Genomic DNA, 26,113 nt, shown 5'->3' on the forward strand with positions numbered 1-26,113 from the left:
AACGGCACCACGGAACGCTTTAATCGAACTCTTGGTGACATGCTCGCCATCTATGTCTCACCTGATTACTCTAATCGGGACCTAGTTCTTTCGTTTGTCACCTACGCCTACAACACCGCGACTCAGGCCACTACCGGATTCTCACCCTTTTATCTTCTTTACGGCCGTCATCCTTCGCACACCATCGACACCATTCTGCCCTACCGGGCGGACCCATCCGAATGCCTGCCGATCTCGGAAGCCGCCAGACAAGCAGAGGAATGTCGCCAGCTTGCCCGCCGATTCACCTCGGACGACCAGAACCGCCAAAAAGCCGTTCACGATGCCCATAACTCGACTCCCACTTTTCTCCCGGGCGCTCTCGTCTGGTTGTTAGTGCCACACCGTATGTCTGGGCTCGCTTCAAAACTCCTTCCGAAGTACGACGCTCCATACCGCGTTCTCGAGAGAACATCACCCGTTAATTACCTGGTTGAGCCGCTAACGCCGCCGTCCGACATGCAACGTCGTAACCACGAAGTCCTTCCAGAAAACTAAGTCGCCAGGATGGCTCCTTTATTTCCGCGGGGCCATTGTAAGGAAGATGACGAACGTGCGCGCAGTCAGCAGCATCGGCAGCATCAAGCGCGCAGCAGTGGCTCGAGCTCGGGGACTGTGCTCGGTGCATCGTAGAACCAGCGGTCGCTACGAACCCCAATAAACCTCCTTTATAGTATTTACAAATACTTCTGTCCTGTTTTAGGGCTTTAGCAGGAGTGGGAAGAAACGTCACAAAATATCGGCAGAAGACAGCAAAGCAAGTACAACGAAATAATAGAACCCATTGTCCTTCAAATGCAAACGCATAGACAAAAAAAAAAGAATAACACGAAAGAAGAAATTTACATGTTTGGAAGGTGTTCGGCTGTGCCAACCAAAAACTCTTTTAGTAGTAAAGAACAATTTATACCGGGCAGAGAATTTCAGAGTTCTATAATGCGTGTTTCAACTGTGTTTGAACGTGCTAGCACGTGCCAAAAAGGTGTTATGTTCACAGCGTTCGAGCTATGGGCACAACTTTCTATTCCAAATGTGATATGTTTAGAATCACAAAGAACAGAGGTGGAGTTAATTATTACATATAAGAATGTCAGAGGTTCAGTGCGACACCGCAAAAGCCGCGGTTCCAAGATCAGTGGTGGTAGAGTCTATGTTGGCCAGAAGCTGCGGCTGCAACTTCGGCAAATGAAGCGAACACATTTTCTTGGAACGTTATTCAGTGAGGTTATTTCAGTGTTGGTATAGTTACCAAAGTACGGACGCATATATTAAAGGAAGGAGCAAGTTATCGTTTTAACTCTTACTTCCTTTAACTTGAAGGGGGAGATCCGTTACGTTATCCATTACTTCGCCATACACATTACTAAAACTTACTGCAATATATACCTAATGGTTTGCACAATTGTAAACACGGAAATGATAATACGGCTTTGCGGCTAGCGGAACCATTACAGGGCCACACATGCGATGAAATTCGAACAAAGGAATCTTCAGCGTCTCCTATACGCGAGTTGTCACCTGAGGCGACAGCTTTTAGACACCTACATTATGTGTCATTCTGATGGTCTTTTACGTGCCCTTGATGCTTAACTTGTCGCAGTCAAACTGAATGTCGCGCACAAGAAAGCGCTCCGCGGTGCGATCGAGGATGCAAGGGAACTTCGCCGCACCAGCTTGACTCGGCCGTCTAGGGGCCTCCGAGATTCCACCGATGCCAATGCACGCTCAGAGGCCTCGTAAAATTGCCATCCAACGCTGCAGGCATAAGAGGAAGTGAAAGCAGGGCCTGGGCGTGACCCCCTAGATTGCGACGGGGAGATCGCTGAGGCCAGGCTCACTTGCGGCTGCCTGCACGGAACGCCGCAGAGAAAGAGAGAATAGAATGTACTAGTCTCTCGGAGAACCGCGCTTAGACCGGTACGGTGGTTTCAATAATTAGTGCATTCACTGCTACTGCGCGCTGCGCGGTGCAGTAGAAGTGCATGCACTAATTATTCAACCCACCGGGCGTAGCCGCGCAGCCTTGTGTGGCTCGCGTAAGCTAGGACGTCTAAGAGAGAAAAGTCAGTGGAGCGAGGAGAAGTTCGACAGTGAACAGCTGCTTGTGCGCAAGTGCTACGATGCGCACGACGGTGAGAAAGACAAGTTTCTCTCGACGTCGTAATCGACGCGAGAATGCGGGAGTTTCGAGGAGCACGCACGATCGCTGGCAGGGCAACTATCTGGTATTTTTTGGTTTCGCAGACGTGTCTAGTTCGTTATATTTATTGGCAGGACAATTTTGCTTCCTTAAAACGAAGATTCAAATGCATGATCTGTAATGAGAGTTCAAGAGGAATGGCATTTGCTTCGTTATATCCATTATTTCGTTATGTCTCGTTTCGTTATGGTTAGTTTCGAGCGCACATAAAAGCAGCTTGGGGTCACGGGGGATCTTAGTTAAAGTTTGGCGCATATAGCCTAGTTTATTTTAGTGCTTTTCTGTTTACACATTTGATGTGCTTAGACCAAGAAAGTTTTGTCATGTCGTCATAGCGCTGTTTCCGAGACAAAAATTATGTTGATCAGATGTTAGAACATCCTTAAAATTATTTCTATGGTATGTTTTTGAGTAACGCGCTTTAAGATTTTACATCTCTGTAGGGTAAAAATATCAGACTCTAGTTAGAGACTAGTTGCTTACAATGGTAGACCTCTAGCCGTTTTCCATGAAGATGGTTCTTCGCCAGAGTCTATGCGTTCCTGAAAGATTACATTATGCAACTGTGCTGTTCATAAAGAGTGTCGAGTGAGAAAAGAATTCGGAATGCCATAAGCGCCTGTATAGCTTTTAGAGTGCAGTTCTTAGGCGCCGGTTCCTGCGTTGTGCGTCGGCGTGCCTCGGTGTTGTTATACCACGTATCCAAGCGAACGAGCACAGAGAAAGATGAAAGATGACGCGAGCGCAGCTATAGATGAAACAAGAGCTCGCGAGGAAGAAAGTGGAGGAGCAGCCTACAATGAAGAAAGAGGTGGAAGGCGGAGGAGGAGCGGAGGGGAAACGGCCTGCGGAGGCGCTGAGTTGCCGGCGGGCAGAGCGTCTGCTGGCTCTTGGACCATCGTAAGCTCGCTTCGGAGGGTGGTGGTAGGGGGGCACGGGTGCGTGAAGTGCGGAGGGCTACGCTTGTGCCCAGCGTCAGCTGCTGTGGTAACTCCACGGTACTAGCGTGTGTGACGGGAATCACTGCTCCTGCAAGCTTGCTGGCGAGTGGTTTAGAGTAAGGCTGGTTGTGACGCTACCTTCGCTATTGTCACAATTGAAACTGGTGACAAGATTTTCCCGCGAGGAAGGGCAGTTATCCTTCTTGGTGGAACCAAAGTGTGTCAAGGAAAGCGTAGCGCCATACAAGCTGGGCTCTGCGGCGTGGATGGCTACGAGATGGCGCCAGAGTAGCGTGCGTCATGTATGGAAACAACGCTGCATGAGCTGAATGAGGGCTGCTGTGAATCGCGTCGACGCGTCACCCACGCTGTGCCTCTCGCGAACTTCCGATTACAGAGGCAGTCGCGCAATAATTCGCTCCATTTGAAATGTGCCGTACAAGCCATATCGCCCGCACCGACCAATATATCGCGAAATGAAAACAAGTTTACGACTGCGCCTAAATTTGGCATTTGGGGGTATCGTAATTACCGGTAAATTTCTTGTGTGCAGATTCAAGATCAGGCTTTAGACCCCATCAGCCCTGGCAACATTTTCGTCTGAGTAATTGGTCATCAATAACATCATAATTAAACTCGTGACTTCACGGTTATTGAGGGTGAAAACAGACTGGAAACACGAGTGAAAAGCATGCGAAACTAGAATGCGGTCATTACTGATAGAGTGCCTTCCATCTAGAAAGAGGTACTGCGTGCTTTACTAGGTAAGACTGAACTCCAGAACCTGGGAACGCATTATATTATTATACGAAATTTCGCCAAAATAAGAAATCTTCAACATCTTTAATCCGAGCGCGAAGTATTTCCTTGGCTTGTTCAAATGAAGCGCGAACCTTAGATATTTGCTTATCTGGTGACACGACGTGACAGATGCAAAGTAATGGGTACTTCCGAGGAAGTTTATTATTTATCTTCTTTGTTTTTAACGGGATGTAATGATCATGCAGGGTTTCACTAACGACTCAGAATAGCCAAAAATACCGTTAACCTAAAACTGAGGACTGTGTGACAGAAAATTGATCAAAGTGATTTTCCAGCGCGTCAGTTATAAAGGTACTGCCGGCTTTTTTAAAATCCCCCAATGCCGAATACCTAAAGTGTTTCTCTGGGATAGGAGAATTGGTGTAGGCCGCAATGGCATTAAGATTTGAGATTCCTTTCAAACTATAATACTTGAAAGCTCAATAAACAAGTCTTGCACTGATAAACACTAACTCAAGTACGGAGTTCTGCCGCGTGCTGTTATGCTACCTCTGTAAGTTTAGGTCATAAAACATCCAATAAATCTCTACAAACAGAAGAATTACTGGCCGAAAACGCAAGGGAAGGTCAGAAAAAACTGGGAGAGTTAATGTCGCCGAGAAGGAAGAAGTTAGAACTGTCAAGAATACGATCATGTATAAATTTCTAAATATTATCGAACAAGTGACTAGGCCTATCAGAGTGGCCAAAGCACGGCAAACCGCCAAACTCTGGATATTGTAATGTCAGGTTCTTGGAAGAATATCGTGCACGCAAGGGCAACCTTGGTGCGAATAACAGACAGTGCCGTTTGCCCACGAAATACGATCTTTTCACGCTACACTCTCAGAAGATCGGGTAAGCTATATTTAGTGTAGATGCAGGAGCACTCGGAAGAAAATGTCGTTATAACTGGCAGGAACTAATAAGCAGAGCAGCACGATTGAAGCCACACAGTTGCTCTACACGTTTCACTGGTCCGCCAGTAAAACGTGTCGAAAAGTAATAGAGTCACATTGATGATAAAAACAAGAGTTCACTAGGAGAAATTGCGTAGGCCCAGACGACGCAGCATTTGCCGAGGGTGCGGTAGTGGAAGAGTGCCAGGGTTCATTCTCGACGCTGGCCTCAACGTGACACTTGGTAGTCACGACCAGCACAGTCGATGAACGCCTCTCACCTGTAGTAGACGGGAGACGTCAATAGGGTCGGGTGCTGGATCAGCGCTTAGAAACGGTTGCCGCACGGGTTGTAGTAGTCTTCCCGGGAGCGCACAACGCGATGCGTCCCAGTGACGTACAACCGAAACTGCAAATGTAAGTTCTGCAACGATTACACCTTTCCACATACCTCGCAGCGCCTGGTACCTATTGTATCCCCATAGCGTTCTGTGCTTCATTATGGCTGGATTTCGCTTCCCCTTCACTGTTATTGTATTTTCCTGTGTTTCCATATATATATATATGTATATATATATATATATATATATATATATATATATATATATATATTGCGTTCGTTTATCAATATACAGAGTCATTTATATTCTTTCTCGCGAGGTATTTTGTGGCACTGTATTTTCACCTTCTGTTCGCTGTTTTTATTTAGTACCATAACACATGATTCTTTAACGCCCAATTTCAGACATGAAATCTCGCTTTCCTGCCAACAGATTTTAGACAGACAATGCAAGTCATTTTGCTCGTTAGCTAGCAACACAATGTCGCCCATATAAAATAAACCGGCAATCTGCTGCTCAAAGACTTTCCACACATGTTTGTATGAGCGAATAAACCCGATATTACTTCCTTCTAGCGCCCTTTACATCTTCACTATGCACATCAGAAATAGCAGTGGGATAAAGGCCTCGCTGCCTCAGTTCCTTGTTGATATGAACTTTCTCCTCGATCCTCATTCCTCACCATTCAACGCGATCGGGATTTCTAGGTAAATCTCTCTCAAAAGGGGTAGACAATCTTCGCTTAAGAACTTCCCTTTCCAGAATATTCATCAAATTGTTGCGCTCTCTGTTGTCATAGGCTTCTGTAATGCCTAAAAATGCCACATAGCGGTCTCCTTTCTGCTCATGATGTTTCAACACTGAGTAAGGACAAATAAGTTACCATCTAAACGACTACCTATTCTGAAGTTCTCCAAAAATACCACTATTGCACCTTATCATTTTGCTTGCAGCTTTAACTAAATTCCCTGCATTGCTAAACTGCATAATACCGATTCAATGATTTACGGTCTTTGTGAGTGAATTCTATCTTCCCCCCCTTACCTTTATAATTTAAATTCATTCTACTTTCTCGTCAACTGTCTGGCATTCGTCCATCCACTGGACATTTTTCTACTGCTTTCAGCAGAGCTTCCTTACTTTTCGGTCCTAGTTCATTAATAAGCCTAACGGGAACCAAGTCTAGCCCTGTGGCTGTGCGCTTGGAAATTTTCTCTTCGGCTTTCTTCAAGCCAGGTCCTTTTCAATCTGGCTCGCTTTTATGCCCCTTTTTTTCTCAACTACAAGTTCGTCTTCCTTTCTAAATATTCGGCTGTAATTTTTCGGGTGTATTTTAATGCCGCGTACCCTTTAATTGTTTCCATCATCTTCTAGGATAGGTTGTATTGTTCCAGACTTCCTGTCAAATAATTTTGTGTGGTTCCAAAATATTCTAGGGGCGGCCTCCTTTCTTTTAGGTATGTCTGAGAAAAATTAACTTTCACCTTTTATCTTTGCTTCCAAGAGTACTTGAACTGTAGTTTATTTCACCCGGTATATTTCCCGTTTTCTGGCTATTTCACCCCGCTGCAAGTGCGCTTTCTTTGTCTGCCTGTGCTCTCGGGATGCTTTCTCTCATTCGACGTCCGCTTCTGTTATCTCCCTGTTGCACGTACGTTTCGGATTCTTTTTTCCTTTCCGAAAAACATGTTGCTTCTCTTTCTGTATTTCTGTCGTTATTACACTTAAAAGCTCACTATTTTCCCACTCTTTGCTTGGCCATTTGCCAAGTTCTTCCTCAACTCTTGTGGATATATTTGCTATTTGTTCAGTGTTAAGATTTGGACTGGCCATGATGCTCTCCTTGCTTTCTTTCCCAACTACTTATCCTATTTTAACTATGAAGAATTATGGCCACAAGACCATTTTATCATATTATCATATATTTTCACTGCCATCAGACAGTTTTGAATGATCGACTGCTGCCCTTCACACTTAGGCCCTGTATTCATGATAAGGAGGTTGTGTTGCTTATACAGATCTAGCATTGATTTGCCGTTGTTGTCGGTATAGCGCTCTATATCCTGTATGAGGGCATTCATATCACCTTATAGTGTAATTTCCGCATCATTCCCAAAACCCCTAATATTAGTCCTTTGGCTTTCAACTAACTTTTTCTGGTCTACCATTTCCGGTCTACAAATACGTTACTCCCAGCCAAGCTTTCTTTCCACTCAATGTACCCAATAGCCAAACATGCTCTTGAAATTTTGATCTTTCTCTGCACGATTTGGCTCTCTGATGGATGAGCATTCCAACTCCCCCTCCTTTTCTTTCTTATTTAGTTCCGTTGCACCCTTCCCTAGCGTAATTTTCAATACCTGGTGGTTCTCCCGAGTCTCTAAGGTGCATTTCTGTATCCGCAGACACCCTTATTTGTTCTCTATTTTACTGCTCCTCAATCTCTACCCACTTTTCCTTTCTTCTGCTGCCCTACATGATTAGGCAGCTTATTTCGTGGCCAGCTGTCTTGCTTGGTTTCCTCCTTTTTCTGTTATTGACGACGATGCTGTTCTGAGGTTCCCCTAGGGGACTCTCTTAATTACTACCTACACTGGCCTCCAGCGCCCATCGGCCCCTGAAAATGCAATCGCGTGACAAGCAAGTCGCCAGCCCACTTCTCGTCCATGCCTATAATTAAAGTTGATCCTGTTTCGTTGAAAACCACCACATCTTCTTAGTTCCCCGTTTACTTCGACAAGCTCGAAACCTTTCTCTCGGCTCATTGCCCGTATAGCCGCATTAGCAGCCACTAAAGCTCTTTCTGCATGAGTGTCACGCACAGGCACCTCCGACACCGTGCACACCACTATCTGCACGTGTAGGGATGGCTCCCGCAAGTCATATAACCCCTTCGCCAAGTGCTGGGCTAGTCCAGTTCCTTTTTTGTTTACTATATCATTTAGCCCACCTGCTACTACGACAAGGCTGCGTCCGTAGGCACTTTCCGCGAGCTTTGCTTGTGCTCTCTCCAATCCAGTGGGCGCCCTGGAACTGTCGCTACCGCCACTCCTTTATCGCCGTTCATGATCTCCACAGTTGCTTTTGAGCACCTAACCGTGTTTCAGTCAGCGGCAATAATCACTCTTTCATTCGCTCTTACTGCCGAGAACAGTCCCTCTCTCTCTTTGTTATTCCTTTCCGTGTGATTCGGATTTGACAAGGGGAATTGACCCCTGTGTTCCTGTTTTTTCTTTGTAGCGGCTTCAAGGTAGGTGCAGCTCTTTCCAGATACCTTCTCCCCAGATTGGACGCAGTCCACGTGCTTTTCCGACGCTACGTGAGACACCATAGCCACTAAGCAACCTCTGCGGCTAAGCGAAGATGACGAGGGAAAGAATAGAAGAGCCGTCTCTACTCTGCACGTTTTTTTTTTTTTTTTTCAGTCACAATAGTAACTTCAAACTAAAAAAGACAATAAGTGTGAAAATTTAGTAGAAGTGGTGAGTAGCTGCCGTTTTTTGGGGGGTTCGCTCTCAGCAAAGCGTCGCCGTTCCAAGAGTGCTGAAAGCAAGCTAAAGTAACCGGCTGAATTAAGAATAACTTGATATGTGCCTATATACTGCGAGATATTCAGGAGAAATAAATTCTTCGTATGTCTGTTTCCTAAAACGTGCACAACGCCAACTGCCTGCGCTAATTACAGAAATTTACTGATGAAACCAGCACATACTTCACCTCACCTCATACTCAGCCATGCTGTAAAAACACGCTGCTATTAGTGTCAGTAAACATACTTTATACTATGATAAATCTCTGTATCGCGTAAAACAAGAGCAACGCTTCAAAAGTTGAGAGTCACTTTAGCATGCGCAAAAAAGAATGGAGGCGAAAGCCTGCCCCCTCGCAAGAGATTCATTAAATTATTTGACATACAATATTTTCTCCCACTAAACGTCGTAGTTTCGAGAGGATTTGTTACATCTGTCTTAATTAACTGTACCTTAATAAGCTTCGCCTTAATCAGCACTAAAGTTGTGAGTTCGATTCCCACCACTGGTTGGGAGTTAGACCTTCAATAGCTGCACCATCAATTTTGGTGTCACGAAATTTTGGTCCCAACAAAGTTCGAGCCTTCGATCCCAGCTAAAGGTCGTGTCTTTGAATGTATTATTAAACTATATCTGAATTACCTATGCCTTAATAACTTCGCCCTAATTAGCACTAGAACTGGTGGGTTCGACCGCGACTTGTGGCTCTATCAATTTTAGTCGCACCAAAGGTTGATGGTGGGACTCCCACCAAAGTTCCTGTGCTCAAGTACATTTATTAAGTTTGGCTTAATTAACAAGAGTGGTTGTATGTGGTACCATGAATTTTGGCGCTATAACGCCGGACGATCAATTTTTCAATAACGCATGACAATGGATCGGGACTGCTGGGGAATTTCAACTGTGGCACAGTGATTACAACAAGATCAACTGCGTGGTTGCATTATTCGGCACTGTGTTTTGCAGAAGAAGTGCCACTTTCCGTCTGTGCTCATGCGTCCATGAGGCTTAGTGATTCATGGATGCCCTCAAGAAACAGCTTCATTAATATTAATCATAGTAATCAAAATAAAGCACAAAAACACACCCCATTACTCACACAGCGTCGATAAGAAAGGTTGATAATTAACATCATCAATCCTTTCCGAACCAAGATATTTTTTTAATTGCTAGAAATTTGAGCTGATGTGTCAGCCTACATTTGATGTCACACTTCCGATTTTATTTCTGCTCCTTTCTGACCAGCTCAAGACAAACCAGATCTTTGTGACCTCGTAGTAAGCAGCCTATTGTCGTGAGGACAGACGCCAAATAAGACACCATGTCTATGTTTCGAAGAGCGGAGCGCAGAAAGGCTATAAGAAAACGCCTGGAAATATTCAGGTATAAATAAAGCTATTCGCTATAAAGGAAAATAGTTTGAATTAGGAAATGTTCGCTGTTTACCCTACGCATGCTACACAAGAGCTATAGCAGATGCCTTACTGCTCGACTAACGATTACTTCCGGTCAACTGGACTTCTTTATACACGCCTAAATCTATGTACACACGCGCTTTCTTTTATTATTATTCTGCCGCAATGAGAACGCGCTAACCGCGGGACAAACTAGATCTTTGTAACCTCATGGTCAGCAGCCTATTGTCGTGAGGTCAGAAGCCGAATAAGGCACCACGACAGGTAGGCGAAGATGTTGTTCCTTTCTTCGCTGCTTCGATTACGAAATCATTGTTTTTGAATTTCACGTAATATTGAGCTTTAGCGACGCCTGTAAAGTGAGCGGTTGCAGCAGCCGCTGGCAGAACAAATCTTCTGTTCCACAGCAATAGGTTTGCTTACTCTATTCGTATAAACTGATGTTACCATGAATGACAAGTGTTCTCGTAATATATACACACTCTACTTTTTAGAACACAATATATTTTGCTCTAAAACTGTCCGTCAAGTCTAGCCACTCCCAGAAATCTACTGAAAAATAAGGCATATAACTAAATACCCAACACGTCGTCTTAAATTTGGTGACGTTATTGGGATGTACGTGAAGAGAGATAGCGCTTGTAAATAAACCAAGACAAGCAGCGCTTATTCCATAAAAACTGGCGCTGACAGTCAAGAAGTTCGTATGGTATGTTTGAAACATCGTGTATCAAAGTAGGCCGCCCTGGTCGTATAAAAAAGTGTCTATACTGGCTCACATCGGCGCACAGTAATGCAACGGTGCAGCCCGTCTGCCAGGGCTGCACTGTCGTTGGGAGCGTTTCACAAAAGTATGAAACTCTTTCAGTTCAGCCAATATGTGCTAGATGCCGCATGCAAAAGAAGAGGGAGGTTAAGGAAACGTTCCAGAAGAAAGAGCGTCCGGCGTTCAGGAAGAAGAAGATAAGGAATCTGCACAAGAAGGCCCTGAGAGCAGCAGCGGCCAGAACATCCTTTGTGAAGAACATTAATACCTTATAGGAGCAGCTGAAGAATGAGCGTTCAGAGGCGATAACGAAAGCATTGAACGTTCTAGCTGCTAGAACTGCCTCGAAACCATCACTGCTGCCAGTCATGTCCCACCACCAGCTGTCCTCACAGCGATGAGGTCTTTCGTACCTGGTGTTTAAAGCACCCATCTAGCGTCCTTTTACAAATGCTTAATTCCATTGAATCTGTCATTGAACAGAAAACATAGGAAAACAAAGTGTTTGGTGACTTGTTTTGCAATATGGTACAGGAACTTTCGAAAAGACCTCTCGTCCGTGTAGGCTGCTCCACGCACTCAGAAGAGCTTTGCGCCCGAATGATAAAGTTTTATATAGTTACAGGCATGCATATTATGCAAAGTATCTGAGGCAGCAAAAGGACCCGAGTGTGCAAGTAAAGGCAGCTAGGAAGAAGGCAAAGTTGCTTTAGAGGCATTCTCGCTTCAATGGGAGCTAGTTGACATCAATAAAATTTGAATACGAAAAAAATTGTCGTGTGATTTTCTAGCATAACATTGAGTAACAATGAATGCATTCCAGCAACATATTTCTTCAACAAGGCACACATGATGAAAGTGTATAGCTGCATCGGGCGGCGGGTGCTGTGCGCGTGGAAGGATCTCCGCCTCTTTTTTTTTTCTTCCAGGCTGCAATGGCGTGCAAAATTATACATATTGTCGCGGTACAACGCGGACAGAACACATGGAGACGTTCATCACGAACAACAGGACAATCTGTTCAAAAACAAACAGAGCAGGGACATGTCTTCTTCGTCATCACCCAATCTCACTCTGACCCACTAGGCGGAGTCCGTTAGTGCTCCCATCGCCGTCGTCGTCGTCTGCATAGAATACACGCGTCATTTGTCCCTCCCTACGAGAGCATCGTCCCGGTGCTAGACAAGAAATGTCAGTGGCGGAAGTAAAGGCCGCTAGCATAGTTATTCGCTCGCATATGGCTTAATGCGCACAATGTGCACAAGTTCAGGACGGTAAGTGCGGCGCCGCGTACAGTTGGGATTATCGGGAATGACCTCGTAGGTGACATCACTGAGTCGCCGCAATACCCAATATCGTCCCAAATATTGCCTTAACAGTTTCTCGGAGAGGCCTTGTTTCGGTATGGGTGTCCAAACCCATACTCTGTCGCCGACTTCATAGGTAACTATTCTACGGTAAAGATCGTAGCGGCCTGCGTCGTAGTATTGCTGCTGGCAGATCCGCAAGCGCGCGAATTGCCGAGCTTCTGCGCGTTGCGTAAACACATCGGCGTCCGTATCAGTGTCGTCAAAGTCGTGTGGAAGGATCGCATCCAGCATCGTTCGTACATCTCGTTCGTGAACAAGGGTGAACGGAGTCATGAGCGTCGTCTCTTGTTTCGCCGTGTTATATGCAAAGGTGATATACGGTAGCATGTCGTCCCAATTTTTATGTTCGACATCCACGTACATTGATAGCATGCCTTCAATGGTTTTGTTTAGGCGCTCTGTTAACCCATTGGTTTGTGGATGGTAGGTGGTTGATTTTCGATGGGCCGTTCCACTTAGTAGCAAGACGTGATCTAAAAGTGCAGCCGTAAATGTGGTTCCTCGGTCTGTTATTACGAGGGTTGGCGCGCCATGTCGCAGCGCCACATGCTCAATGAAAAAGCGCACTACCGCAGCTGCTGTGCTGCTCTGGATTGCCTTTGTTTAAGCGTAACGTGTGAGATAGTCGGTTGCGACGATAGCAAAGCGATTTCCTGCAGTAGAAGTAGGAAGTGGGCCCAACATATCCATTCCCATTTGATCAAATGGTCTTCGAGGGACCTGGACGGGCTGTAGGAGGCCGGCTGGTTTCGTCGGAGGCGACTTGCGCCTCTGGCGGTCGAGACAAGTGCGAACGTGATGTTTCACGGCGGTGGTAAGTATCGGCCAGTAGTACATTTGCTGCACTCTGGCTAATGTTCGCGTGTAGCCTAAGTGACCAGAAGTCACCTCGCTGTGGCTAGCTTGAAGTACTTGCGTACGACGAGCTGCAGGAATGACAAGAAGATAGGGAAGAAGAAAAGTTTTTTTGTAAAGGACCTTGGCCTGTAAACAAAACGACAACAGTCTTCTTGCGAAAACTCTAGGTGGTTTCGCAGATCTTCCCTCCAAGCAATTGATTAGTTCGAGTAACTCAGGATCGTTCCGTTGTTGTTGCACGATGGCGGATGTGTCCATAACACAAACAAATGCTGTGTCTTCTTCTTCGGGCAGAGCAGGTGACTCTATCGGCGATCGAGACAAGCAGTCAGCATCCGTATGTCATTTCCCCGACTTGTACGTGACAGTCATGTCAAACTCTTGCAGCCTTAGGCTCTAACGCGCCAGTCGTCCAGAAGGATCTTTGAGGTTTGTCAACCAACATAGTGAATGGTGGTCGCTGATAACGGCGAAGTGGCGGCCATACAAATATGGGCGAAATTTCATAACCGCCCATACCACGGCGAGGCATTCTTTCTCAGTTGTGGAGTAATTAGCCTCTGTACGTGAGAGTGTTCTACTTGCATAGGCAAGCACTCTTTCTGTGTCGTCTTGCCGCTGCACAAGAACAGCTCCCAAGCCAACATTGGTGGCATCAGTGTGGAGCAATGTAGGGGCGATCTCATCAAAGTGAGCAAGCACTGGAGGTGTCTGGAGACGTTGCCGCAAGTCGTTGAATGCACCTTGGTCTTCGTCGCCCCATACAAAAGCAACGTCGTCTCTCGTCAGGCGAGTTAACATCGACACAATGCGCGCAAAGTCTGCAATAAACCGCCGGTAATAGACACAGAGGCTGAGGAAGCGCCTGACAGCCTTTTTATCGGAGGGTACGGGAAACTGTGCGATGGCTGCAATTTTTTCAGGATCCGGCCGGACACCTGCGTGGCTGACGATGTGACCGAGAAACTGCAGTTCCGCGAAGCCAAAGTGGCATTTCTGCAGCTTCAGGGTGAGGCCGGCGGGCCGTATGGACTGCAGAACCACTTCAAGCCGTTCGAGGTTTTGTTCAAACGTTGCGGAGAACACGATGACGTCGTCAAGATACACTAAGCATGTTTTCCACTTCAGACCCGAAAGTACAGTATCCATGACGTGTTGGAACGTAGCAGGAGCAGAACACAAGTCGAAAGGCAAGACTTTAAATTCGTATAAGCCGTCTGACGTCACGAAAGCAGTTTTTTCACGATCTCTCGGGTCTACATCGATTTGCCAATATCCGCTTTTTAAGTCCATTGAAGAGAAGTAACGTGCCTGTCGAAGCCTGTCGAGTGAATCATCTATACGGGGAAGCGGGTATACGTCTTTCTTTCTCACCTTATTTAGCTTTCGGTAGTCCACGCAGAAACGCAAGCTGCCGTCTCTTTTTCTTGACCAGAACTACAGGAGATGTCCAGAGACTCGTTGATGGTTGCATCACGTCATCCTCAAGCATTTTTGTCACTTGTTGTTGTATGGCTTCACGTTCTCTAGGATCCACACGATATGAATTTTGGTGAATTGGTCTTGCCGTATCCTCTGTAATTATTCGGTGCTTTGTTAGAGGCGTCCGACCGACGCTGGACGTCGACGCAAAAGCAGTCGTTGAACTTGGCCAATAGCGTAAGAAGGCGCTCTCGTTCGTGCTGCGACAAACGTCAAGTACAGGAGCTGGGTCTTACGTAGGCGCTTTTTCGAATAGTGAATATAGCAGCCACGAACATCCGCAACGGCATCAAAATAAGCCAAAGCCGTGCCCTTGAGGAGGTGTCGTCGCTCTGTGCTAAAATTTGTTAGCAACAGGTATGTGCGCCCGTCGGTGACATTCACGATTCCTCGTGCGACCGAGATGCCGTGAGTGAACAACAACGTGGTTATTTGGTCGGCAACTCCTTCGCAACGAAACGGTATGTCACATGCTACCGAAACAAGGACACTCGATCGCGGGGGGATCACGACGTCGTCTTCCCTTAGACGAAATGAGTTGTGTTGCGGAGATAAGCAATGGACTAAACCGGAGCTCTTATAAAACGTCACCATGTCGTACGGGATGTTAATTACGGCGCCATATTCTTTTAGAAAGTCCATTCCAAAAATCAAATCTTTGTAGCATGCAGGAAGGACGATGAAAGCCGCCACAAAAGAAGAGTTCCCGATGTTAACTCTAGCAGTACATCTTCCAGTAGGTGTCAGTAATTGGCCGCCTGCCGTCCTTATGTGACGTCCCGTCCATGGCGTCTTTACTTTCTTCAGGCGGAGGACGAGTTCTTGACTCATTATAGAGAAGGCCGCACCAGTGTCGACTAGCGCTGTCACCGGCTGCCCATCCACGAAAACATCAATGTCGGCGCTCACAATTTCTTCAGTGTTTATCGGCTTCACGTCGTTCTGCAGCGAGAATGTTGGGGGCTTTTTAGTGTCTTGCGGCGGGCCTTCAACCTTGCCCCCGAGGTCGCCGCCTTCAGTTTCCCCAACGGGGGCTGGGCGATCTTCGTCCTCGGAGCTCCGCAAAAGTATGTCCAGTAGATGAACCCATCTGACGTGGAGGGGTTGGAGAGAGCGACCGACGGCCGAAATCGGACTGATCATTGGTCACGGATTCGTCATTCGGGTGCGCTATTGGGGGTACTTGAAAAGCAGCGTCGTCGTGGCGTAGCATGGCGTCGTCATTTGCACGTCGACCATAGGACCACGGACGAAGAGGTCGAAATGATGTGTCGCGATGCCAGCAATGCCCCGAAATATGGCCGGCGCCTCCGCAGTGAAAACAGAGTGGGCGCCTATCGACAGTGCGCCATACGTCGGTTCTCCGAAGTTGCGGCCGTCCCGTAGCGTCGTTTTGCGGCGGTGACCAAGACGTGGCGAACGACGGCTGGCGGTATGACTGAAACGGCATAACGGCTGCGCGCTTCGAAGCCTCCTCTTGTGGCGGCGACCAAGGAGCGGCTGTCGCAGGTTGGTGGTACAGCGATGTGGTTGCAACCGGTGGTGGACATCGGACAGCGGCGGCGTCACTCAGAAGTCGCTGGTGGTCTTGAAGATCGGTTACCGGGAATGCCTGCCGGATTTCGTCACGCACCACTTCGGCGGTTGACGTGACGGGTCTATCTAGTGTCGGTGTCATGATCTTTTGGATTTCCTCTCTGATGAGCTCTCTGACCAACTCACGCAAGGAGTTCTGATACTCGGCAGTCACTGCGATGGCATTGATCGTAGTGCTGGTGGACAGTCGATCGCATTGCCTACATCTTTGTTGAAGGGCCCGCTCAATAGCCGTAGCCTCTTTGATAAACTCAGCGACAGTGACTGGCGGATTGCGCACAAGCACCGCGAACAATTGCTCTTTTACGCCTCGCATGAGGTAGCGCAACTTCCTATCTTCGGTCAACTTAGGGTCTGCTCTACGAAAGAGGCGGGCCATGTCCTCGGCGAACATTGTGACAGACCCATTAGGTTGTTGCACGCGTAGCTCCATCATTTGCTGGGCGCAGTCGCGTCGGTTGGCCCTCGCAAAAGTTTCCGTGATCCTCTGCCGAAAGTCATGCCAGCTCGTGAGGCTACCCTCACGGTTCTCGAACCAAGTACGGCCACTGTCGTCAAGGGCGAAATAGACGTGGGGGAGCTTTTGCTGTTCAGTCCGCTGATTATTCTGTGCGACGCGTTCATACTTGTCCAGCCAGTCTTCAATGTCTTCGAAGACTGCACCGCGATTGCGATCGGTAACCAGCGGATGCATAACGGTTACCTGTTGTGGATTGGGAAACCGACTGGTTTGGGGTGCTTGTGGTGGACTGGTTTCGGCCATTGCGAGATGTGTGCAGCTCCTGGAGAGAGGGGGTTGAAGAGCGGAGAACTCCGGGGCAAGGCCTAGGAGTCGACGACTAAAGCGATGCGCGGTTGTCGTAACTGGTGACAGTGCGTCCGGGCTAGATGAACGACTCTCAGAAGGACTCCGACGCATCAAACGCGGTCAGTACCCCGCACCTCCACCAGTGTCGCGGTACAACGCGGCCAGAACACAGGGAGACGTTCATCATGAACAACAGGACAATCTGTTCAAAAACAGAGCAGAGACACGTCTTCTTCGTCATCACCCAATCTCACTCTGACCCACTAGGCGGAGTCCGTTAGTGCGCCCATCGTCGTCGTTAGTGCTCCCACACGCGTCAATGTGCTATTTATGGCAAGCGGCACAAGCAGGAATTACAGCCTGCGAAATAAAATGCTTAATTCTGTGACTCTAAAAGGTAAGCGCGCGTCAGCAGCCCGATACCACCGAACCGCCACGCACGGCTGCGAGCGGCAGTTGCGGCAGTCAGCTGGAGCCGGATGAGAAGATTCCGCCACGTGGCGACAGGCGCAGGAATGGAGACCCCGCCGATGCATGGGGAGTTAGGGGAGCTTTAAAACTGACCCTATCTAGTAACGTTGCCCAGTACATCATGCGGTACGGAGACGCGGGTGGGCAGCCACCTTACTAAGGCGGCGAAGCGATCCTGTACTTATTTTACAGACGTGAGTTCGTATCACAGGAATACAGGCACCATCAATACATTTCAGGTAGTCGGGATTAGCCAAGGACAAACAACCACAGCAGCATCCATACACACAAAATCAGTGGCAATGGTCGAAGCTGTGGCCATATCCCTGGCCATACGTGCCGCGGAAGCTAAGGCTCAATCGGCCTACGTGCTGACGGACTCGCAGGACGCCTGCCGCCTCTTGCTTGGGGGGGGCCTTTACCGGGCTTCGTTTTCCGCATCCTAGGAACGGAACTCACTATGGATCATTGTGTGACCTGGTGCCCGGAGCAAACAGGGATAGCGGGGAACGAAAGGGCGGACCGCTTGACTCAAGGCATGACAGGCCGAGCCGCGGGCCACACCGCCCGAGAGAACACCTCCGACACCCGGTGCGCCAAGAAAAATTCTCGACATACAGCAACCAAAGCCCTTTCTCACCCAGACCTAGAGAGGAGGCAAGCACGGGACTGCAGCCGCCTGCCAAAAAACACTTCCCCACATTTATACAGGCTACACAAAATGTACACAGACAAATAGAGAAACAAATACCCGTGGTGCGAAGGAACACCGACATTTGAACACATTACATTCCAGTTCACGTTACGCCCGGCGGCTGCCATCTCGCCGCTGCTTGACAACACTCTCCATAACTGGTGCTGGGAGGTGCGACTCGCGGAAATGGAATTGGGAAGCGAACTGGTGACCCTTGACCAGGCCCAGCGTGCCGCTGTAAGCATTGAGGCCCTAGAAAAGGAGCTCCACCCACCATGATCAAACCACCTCTACTACAGTAAAGGTTTAATCTCTCTCTCTCTCTCTTTGCTTTTGTCGACACCTCGGAGGGGGGACACATTATTTTCCAGATCGAAGACATAGACAACTTTGCTGTAACAAGAAATATGGATTGCCGGTTGACTTCATTATAGTCACTGGCCTCCAATTCGTTTTGAGACGTCGCAAGGCGGAGTTTTTTTTTTTTTTTGCGAGCAGGATACACGGCCAGCATGAAAGTATTTAGGGAATGCATGTTCATATTCATAGACATTCAGAAGCACAAGAGTAGTGTGCCAATACTTTGTATATACTTTCAGTGACAAGTGGATGCTGCAAAATAAGGTTTAAAATATTGGATATTTTTTGTGCGCGTATCGGTTCAGCCATCGGTTCAGCCAATAGATGTTTACTCCCGATTTTCAGTTAGTGCTAAGGAATGACGTGTTTGGTGGCTGGGAAATGAAAACAGAGCTGCCACGAGCGGTGGTTGATTTAAAAAGGACGACCCATGAATAGGCTCGTTGGAACTATGACTCGCAAGGATCATGCTGATGAACCGCACACAGCCGTCCTAGGTGGTAAAAAGAAGCAAAAAAAAACGTGCGTGCTTCGTTCGGTATGCGACCTTCAAAGTGAAGATCAGTGCCGCCATATACTTTGAGAAACGTAAGAGCCAGTACCGTGCGTCATTGCAATAACACTGACGCACGACATGACAAAACACGTTTCATCGGTAGTCGGCAGTACAATAATTTACACTCATGAATAATCAAAGTATGGAATACTGAGAAGTGCTTCTTTAAATTTATGCCTGAATGCTGTGTGGAATTTTTTGCGGCCCTTAACCCTTTGTTGCATGAACAGAAACTGTGCGTGCAAGCAGTGGTTTCTTTTTGTTTTCTAATATTGGGCATTTAGGAAAAGCAAAGAAAAATGTTTTGTTAAAGTCAAACGTTTACTTACAAGGTACAGAATGTCCACTACAGTGGACAACATGAACACTAGCTTTGCTTTAATAAATTTCAATAATTTTGTTCTGCTGCTGAGCTTTCTCCCCGCACACTTGTACGATTGAACAAGAAACTTTGAACGCGCCGCGCGCTACTCCGCGTATAGGAATGAACAAAAATAGCCACTTTTTGGCGTCCACGCACAAGTAAACCGTTCACTTTCCACAAAGGTATGCGGTCTTGCGCTTGCATTCGCTTATTTTACACGTCTGAGCAACAGATGCTTCCTGATGCGGAAAATGACTGACGTTGTCGTAACGCACGTCTCCGGAAACTGAACTTGGTTTGGCAGGTGGCCTCCGCTGGGCTCTGGCAGCACTTGCCGGTGATTCTGCAGGAAGAACGACTTCTTCAACTGTGATCCTTGATTGAACTTTTATCAGCCCAATTGAAACCGAGAGTTTGAAGTCACTGAGTTTCGTGGCACGCTCTGCTGCGAGAACGCGGTACAAGAGCCACGCGTTCACAACCGCCAAATCTGTGAGATGAGAAATCACCCGCCTGTCCGATTTTCTAGTCTTCTTCTGCGTTCTGCACATTGAAAGTAGCACGGAGCACTTGTAGGCATCACCGATGTTTTCAGGCATTTGACCTTAACTTGTTTGGTTTTTGTTTTTTTCGATCGAACCAATTAACCTTTACGACTGAGTAAGCTCCATGTACGTCGGACCCCATTACGACTAGCCTGTTGTCACACCATTCGCAAACCATAATGATGTGGTCTCTGCCGACTTTATAGTCAAATAAACTTCTGCCTTGTTTTTTGAGTTCCTTCTCTATCACGCGGGGCCAATTGACAGTTCGGTTCTTGCGCATGGTGCATGTCGCGTGCAATCCTCTGTCTTTCCGGTGAGATAATAGTTCTGAAGGTGCAAAACAGTTTCCGAAAGAGAGGAAAGTACTCGAACGTGCATTTGTGACAAGGCGCAGCTCCACGCGTCCTGACGCGCCAATTGTCAGTGGTGCGTCAGGTCGGTCCGACTTAAAATTGTCGCCTTGAAACTAGACTTAATGGAGGTATCCAACTGACCAGCCCTTACCCAGACTTTGTAGCCCCATTTCTTTGGCTTCTTTGTCATGTAGAATTTCATTGGGTGTCTTTCATTGAAAAGGATAACTTTCCCAGGTACCGCCTAGCAGCTTTCAGGATCAGCCAAACTGCTAAGTGTCGCATTTAATTTCTCGACCATGGGACGAATCTTCTTGAGACGATCGACACCATCCTCGCTGATCATCTTTTCTAGAGCGGGATCATTGAGGTGAAGAACAGACAGTATTTCTTCCCTACGATTGACGGTCATGGCATCAGCTACAAAATTTTGCCTTGTGTTCGACGACTGGTATAGGCGCCCAAATTATATATCCACAAACGACATATACATACATATGCTTAAGAATGCTTCCTTCTCATTTTGAGATAGCGCTTTCATTTTGGGGCGATCGCACATTTTGATCGGTTTGATTAAAATCACAGAAGCTCGATAAGGTCTTCACCAAACCTGATTCTGAACATTTTCAGGGAAGCTTTCGCAATTCTAGCTGCAGCTTTAGGCTTCGGCTCATTAAGGAGCTTAACTTATAGAGCTATATCTACTTTGTCCCAGCGTTACACCTTCCGCGTGTCACTTTGTACTCAAAGCTGTTTTTTCGCGCATCGTTCCTCCTTATCGCTCTCAGTCTCCGTGTCATTATTGTCCGTCTCACTGCTATCGACGATGTTGCTCCGTCTCTGCTTCATCATTGCTGTCTCCTTCGCGCTCGCGGCGTTCGTCATGACTGTTCGTCGATTTCGGCAGCAGATTTCTTTTTTAGGAGATCGCTGCATCGTATGAAGAACAACATAATACTGCATTACTAAATTAATGTAAACATCAGAAGCAACATATATGAGGCTAAAGGAAGAAAGCACGACACGGCGCAGAATACCCGCAAATGTATGGGTGGCTTTACCCACAAGGAATTGTGCCCACTAAAGTGGACATACTACGAAAATTCTTCTGAACAAATGATATTCCCTTCACTCACCTGCAATATTTACAGCTGTTGACTGCGAATGTATCCTCTGTCGCGTCCATACGATAGCATGCACCAAATGATTATTTTGCCTGGGTTGTGAGGAAAAAGAAGCAGAGACGAAAATAAGTTAACCGCCGGTGCAGATGGTTGCCATTTTTGACGCGGAGTTTCGGAAAAATTGCGGTATGCTGGCGCCAGCTAGTACGACAAGTGAAAGCCCCTTTTGTCCACAGTGGTTGTCAATATGCACAGGAGCATCCTCGACGCGCTGCCCTTGCTCTGAAAAACGCGGAAATTTGTGCATTAAAGAGGACAGCATGCAAAAACGGGTTAAGTATTTCGTTTTAAATGTAAGGTAAGATGTATGGAACATTTTCTCAATAATATTTTGAACTTGTCTATGTGGTATTCAGCAGCGTCCATCACATATTATATTCTAATATACATGTTTACTTGTGATAATAATAATGTGCGATAATATCGCCCCTCTGTCCACGTTATACCTGTCGCAACGCACACACATACAATATGTTATTTATTAGGTTCGATTATGTAAGGAGTTGTTTGTGAGAGTACCGTGCACGAGTTCTTTTTCCTTACCTGCTGCGTATTATAAAGCAACGCCAAATGTGGGTGTGAAGAATACCAGTGACACACTTATGTGCGTCTTGTAGTTAATCAGCCCGCAGAATTGGAGAAGTTTGGATAGTTTTGGTTCCATTCCATCAAAATTTGAAGCATGCACTCCGATCCCTCTTTCTTGACTTGACTATAATATTTGTTGATTGACACTACGCCCGTTACGTATCGAGTGCTCGACTGCGTGCTCAATTTATCGCTGCAAATCAATACTATCACAATATGCCAATGTTGCTTTCGACTATAGCAAATGAATGAAAAGAGAGCAAATGATAAATGAAAGGTAGGGAGGTTAGCAATGACTGAGCCCGGTTGGCTACCTTACACTGCGGAAAGGGAAAAGGGGACGTAAAAATTAAATTAAGAAGAGAAGGTCCACTGAGGATATCGTTCGGTCACTCAGTCTGGATCACAGATGCTGACTCAATCCTGTAGCTCTCAAATATCGCAGCACCGCTTTTGTGGGCTTTTGCAGCTGCGACATGCGAAGTGCGAGGTGATGGTCCCACGATCTAATTCAAGGTCAACGGCTTTTTATCTAACTGGTTGAGAGCTGTGCAGAGATATTGTCTTTCATTTTCAAAAGATGGGCAGAAGCACAGTAGATGTTCTAAAGTTTCCTCGACACAGCAGGCATTGCACTCGGCGCTATCAGCCATTCCAACCAAAAACTTATATGCATTCATCAATACGACGCCCAAGCGTAAGCGGCACAGCATTGTTTCCTCATTACGCGGAAGCCCTGGTAACAGCCGCAGTTGCATAGATGGATCAAGGGAATGCAATAGACGTTGAGTGAATTCATGTGTGTGCCACTTCTCCAATGCCATACGGTGCGCTAGCTTGCCTCAGTGTTGGGCTGCGTCAGTCCGCGATAAAGGTATAGAAACAAGGGTTGCTCCTTCGTGTGCTTTCCTAGCAGCTTCGTCAGCGAGGTCGTTGCCGAAGTTACCGCAATGGCCTGGCAGCCACTGAAACACGACGTCGTGCCCTTTCGCGATCACGTGATCGTGCATTTCTCTTATCTCCCACGCCAATTCTTCACATGACCCGCGACGAAAAAATGACAGAAGACATTGTAAGACCGCCTTGGAATCGCAAATATTGTCCAAAGGTTAGCCGGTAGGTTGTTAATATAATCGACGGCACCTCGGAAGGCTACAAGCCATGAACCGGTCGATGTTGTCAAGTGAGAAATCTTGTATCGGATGCTTAGTGATCGTGATGGTATAACCACGGCGCTGCTGGAGCTGGTCTGGGTGGAAGAGTCATCCGTATATATGCACCCATACAATATTTTATACCAGGTGCCCACATTACTAGGGCCAATATTTCTAAAAAGCCGAAGCGGTCTAAAGAATATTACTGACTCCATAGTAGCCGTAGTCGTGTGTACTTCAAGCCAGTGTATTATTCATCATGAAGTATAAATTATTAATTTATAATTATTAGTGACCTTTTAATTATTGCTTGATAATGCAACATATCAAATATAATGTTGCAGAGCACCACAAATAGCCTCCAAATGAAGCATTTCTTTCGTTCCCAGCTTTGCGTCGTTGGTTTACTGAGAAAAAAGCAACGCGCGAGAGGTCCAAAATGCGAAATAGATAGACGTTTGCGCGCCGCTACTTAAGCGCTCTCGATGGAGGCGAAATGCGAAAACACCCGTGTACTTAGATTTAGGTGCACGTTAAAGAACGCCAAAGAGACAGACAGACAACGAACTTTACTTAATCCTGAGGAGCTACTGTCAGGACCTCCTAACGGGAGGCCATTGTAGAAGCTGGCCGCGCCCACGTAAAGGACAGAACGCCGTTTCGCTCCGCTTTTTCCTGGGCCCTCTTGATAGCCTGGACTTGCTTTCGAAGTACCGTGCTTCTGATGCCTCCTTCCATTCGGCTTCGCTGGAGAGGAAGTCGTTAGGCAACGCGGGACATCGCCAGAGCATGTGAGCCACTGAGCAAAAGGTTTCAGTGCAGTCGGGACAACTAGCGTCCACATCCGAGTTCATCCTACTGAGGAATCCCCGCGACGGGAAAGACCCCGTCTGCAGCATTCTAAGTGTAGCTGACTGACCTCTACTGAGCTTCGGGTGAGGCAGGGGATAAATTCTCCGAACAAGTTGGTAATGTTTACTAATTTCATTAAATGTGAGGAGTGTATCGTTCTGCAGAGTCCCTTCCTGCCCCTCTGGAGACTCCAGACCGTCGCGGCGCGTGACTTCTCGCGCACGGTCGTGGGCAAGCTCGTTGAGGTTTGGGAAGCTCTCGAGAAAGTTCGTCCACATGTGTGCGGGGAACCACGTGATATAATCAAAACCGGGGAAAGCCCTTTTCTCTAAAACAGAGGCCGCTTCTCGTGCGAGGTTACCCTATTCTAAAGCTCTGATTACGTCTCTCGAGTCGGTGTAAATGTAGGAACGCTCTGGGTCACACAAGGCCAGCGCAACCGCAGTTTGCTGTGCTTTAGTAGCGGTGGCCGCTCTGACCGAGGCCGACGAGCGATGCACCCTCCGCCCGTCTACAACCGACAACGCGAACACTCTCCTTTTCCCGTACCGCGCCGCATCGACAAAGACCGCGGAGTCTCTGTCATCTCTAACTTTCTTCAAATTGGCTCGTGCACAGGCTTTACGTCTACCCTCGTTAGGCTGTGGATGTACGTTCCGCGGGAAGGGCCTCACCAGGTAGGTCGCCCTCGTTTCTCGTGTTAATGTTATGCGCCGGTCCTCCATTGTCCTAGGAGCCATGCCAACCTCGTCGAGAATTCGCCTGCCAGCTTGGGTCGACGATAGCCTAACCACCTGCGCAGTGACCTGTGCCTCTATGATCTCGTCTATGCTATTGTGCATACCGAGTTGATCTAGTCTGTCGGAGCTTGTGACAATAGGCAAGCCTAGCATTTTCTTGATGCTCTTGTGCCTGAGTGTACTTAATTTGGTCTTTTCCGTTTTTGTCCACACTAGAGCTGACGCCACATAGTTAATATGGCTCATGGGAAACGCGTTGTACATTCGAAGGAGGTTGTCTTCACCTAACCCCTTCTTTCGGCTGGACATCCTAGCAATTAACCGCAACCTATTCTCCGTTTTGGCTGTAACGTGGGTAATTGTTCTGGCATTACAGCCCCTCGCGTCTATGAGCAGGCCTAGGATCTTAACTGAGTCGACTCTAGGAATTTTCTGCCCATTATTCGCGTATAATACCACGGGTAGCTGGTTGAGGGGTGTCAGTCACTGAACCCCTTGCCTTGCGGGTCTGTAAAGTAACAGCTCCGATTTACTCGTAGACATTTTGAGACCCGCGTCCACGAGGTAAGCCTCCGTCTAGTCCAAGGCCGCTTGTAGAGCTTGCTCCATTTCAGCTAGGGAGCCCCCTGGGCCCTAGATGGTGATGTCATCGGCATAAAGTGCGTGACCTATGCCTTGGAGGCCGCCCAGCCTATCTGATAGACCCTTCATGACTATTTCGAAGAGCAGTGGCGAGATGACTGATCCCTGAGGGGTACCCCGAGCTCCCTATCCATACACGCTCGACGGAATCTGCCCCACTTGAATAGTAGCAGTTCTATTGATGAGAAAGGACCTGAAAAAGGCCTGGAATTTGACACCCAGAGCTATCCCGGCCGTGGCTCGCAGAATGTATCTATGTAACACTGTGTCGAACGACTTAGTGAGATCCAGGGCGAGAATCCCTCTCACGTTCCGGGTGCCGCTATCAAAGATTTGGTTCCTTAGCACTAGCATAACCTCCTGCGTCGATAGGCCGGGCCAAAAACCAACCATATTATGTGGGAAGAGGTCTCTGCGCTCTACGTACGCGGAAACCCTGTTCAAGATCACGTGCTCCGCTACCTTGCCTATGCACGAGGTTTGTGATATTGGCCTCATGTTGTCCAAATGAAGGGGTTTTCCCGGTTTAGGGATGAGTGTCACTACAGCCGACCTCCATCC

The sequence above is a fragment of the Dermacentor andersoni genome, chromosome 3 (assembly GCF_023375885.2).
Source record: "Dermacentor andersoni chromosome 3, qqDerAnde1_hic_scaffold, whole genome shotgun sequence".
NCBI classification, from domain to species: domain Eukaryota; kingdom Metazoa; phylum Arthropoda; class Arachnida; order Ixodida; family Ixodidae; genus Dermacentor; species Dermacentor andersoni.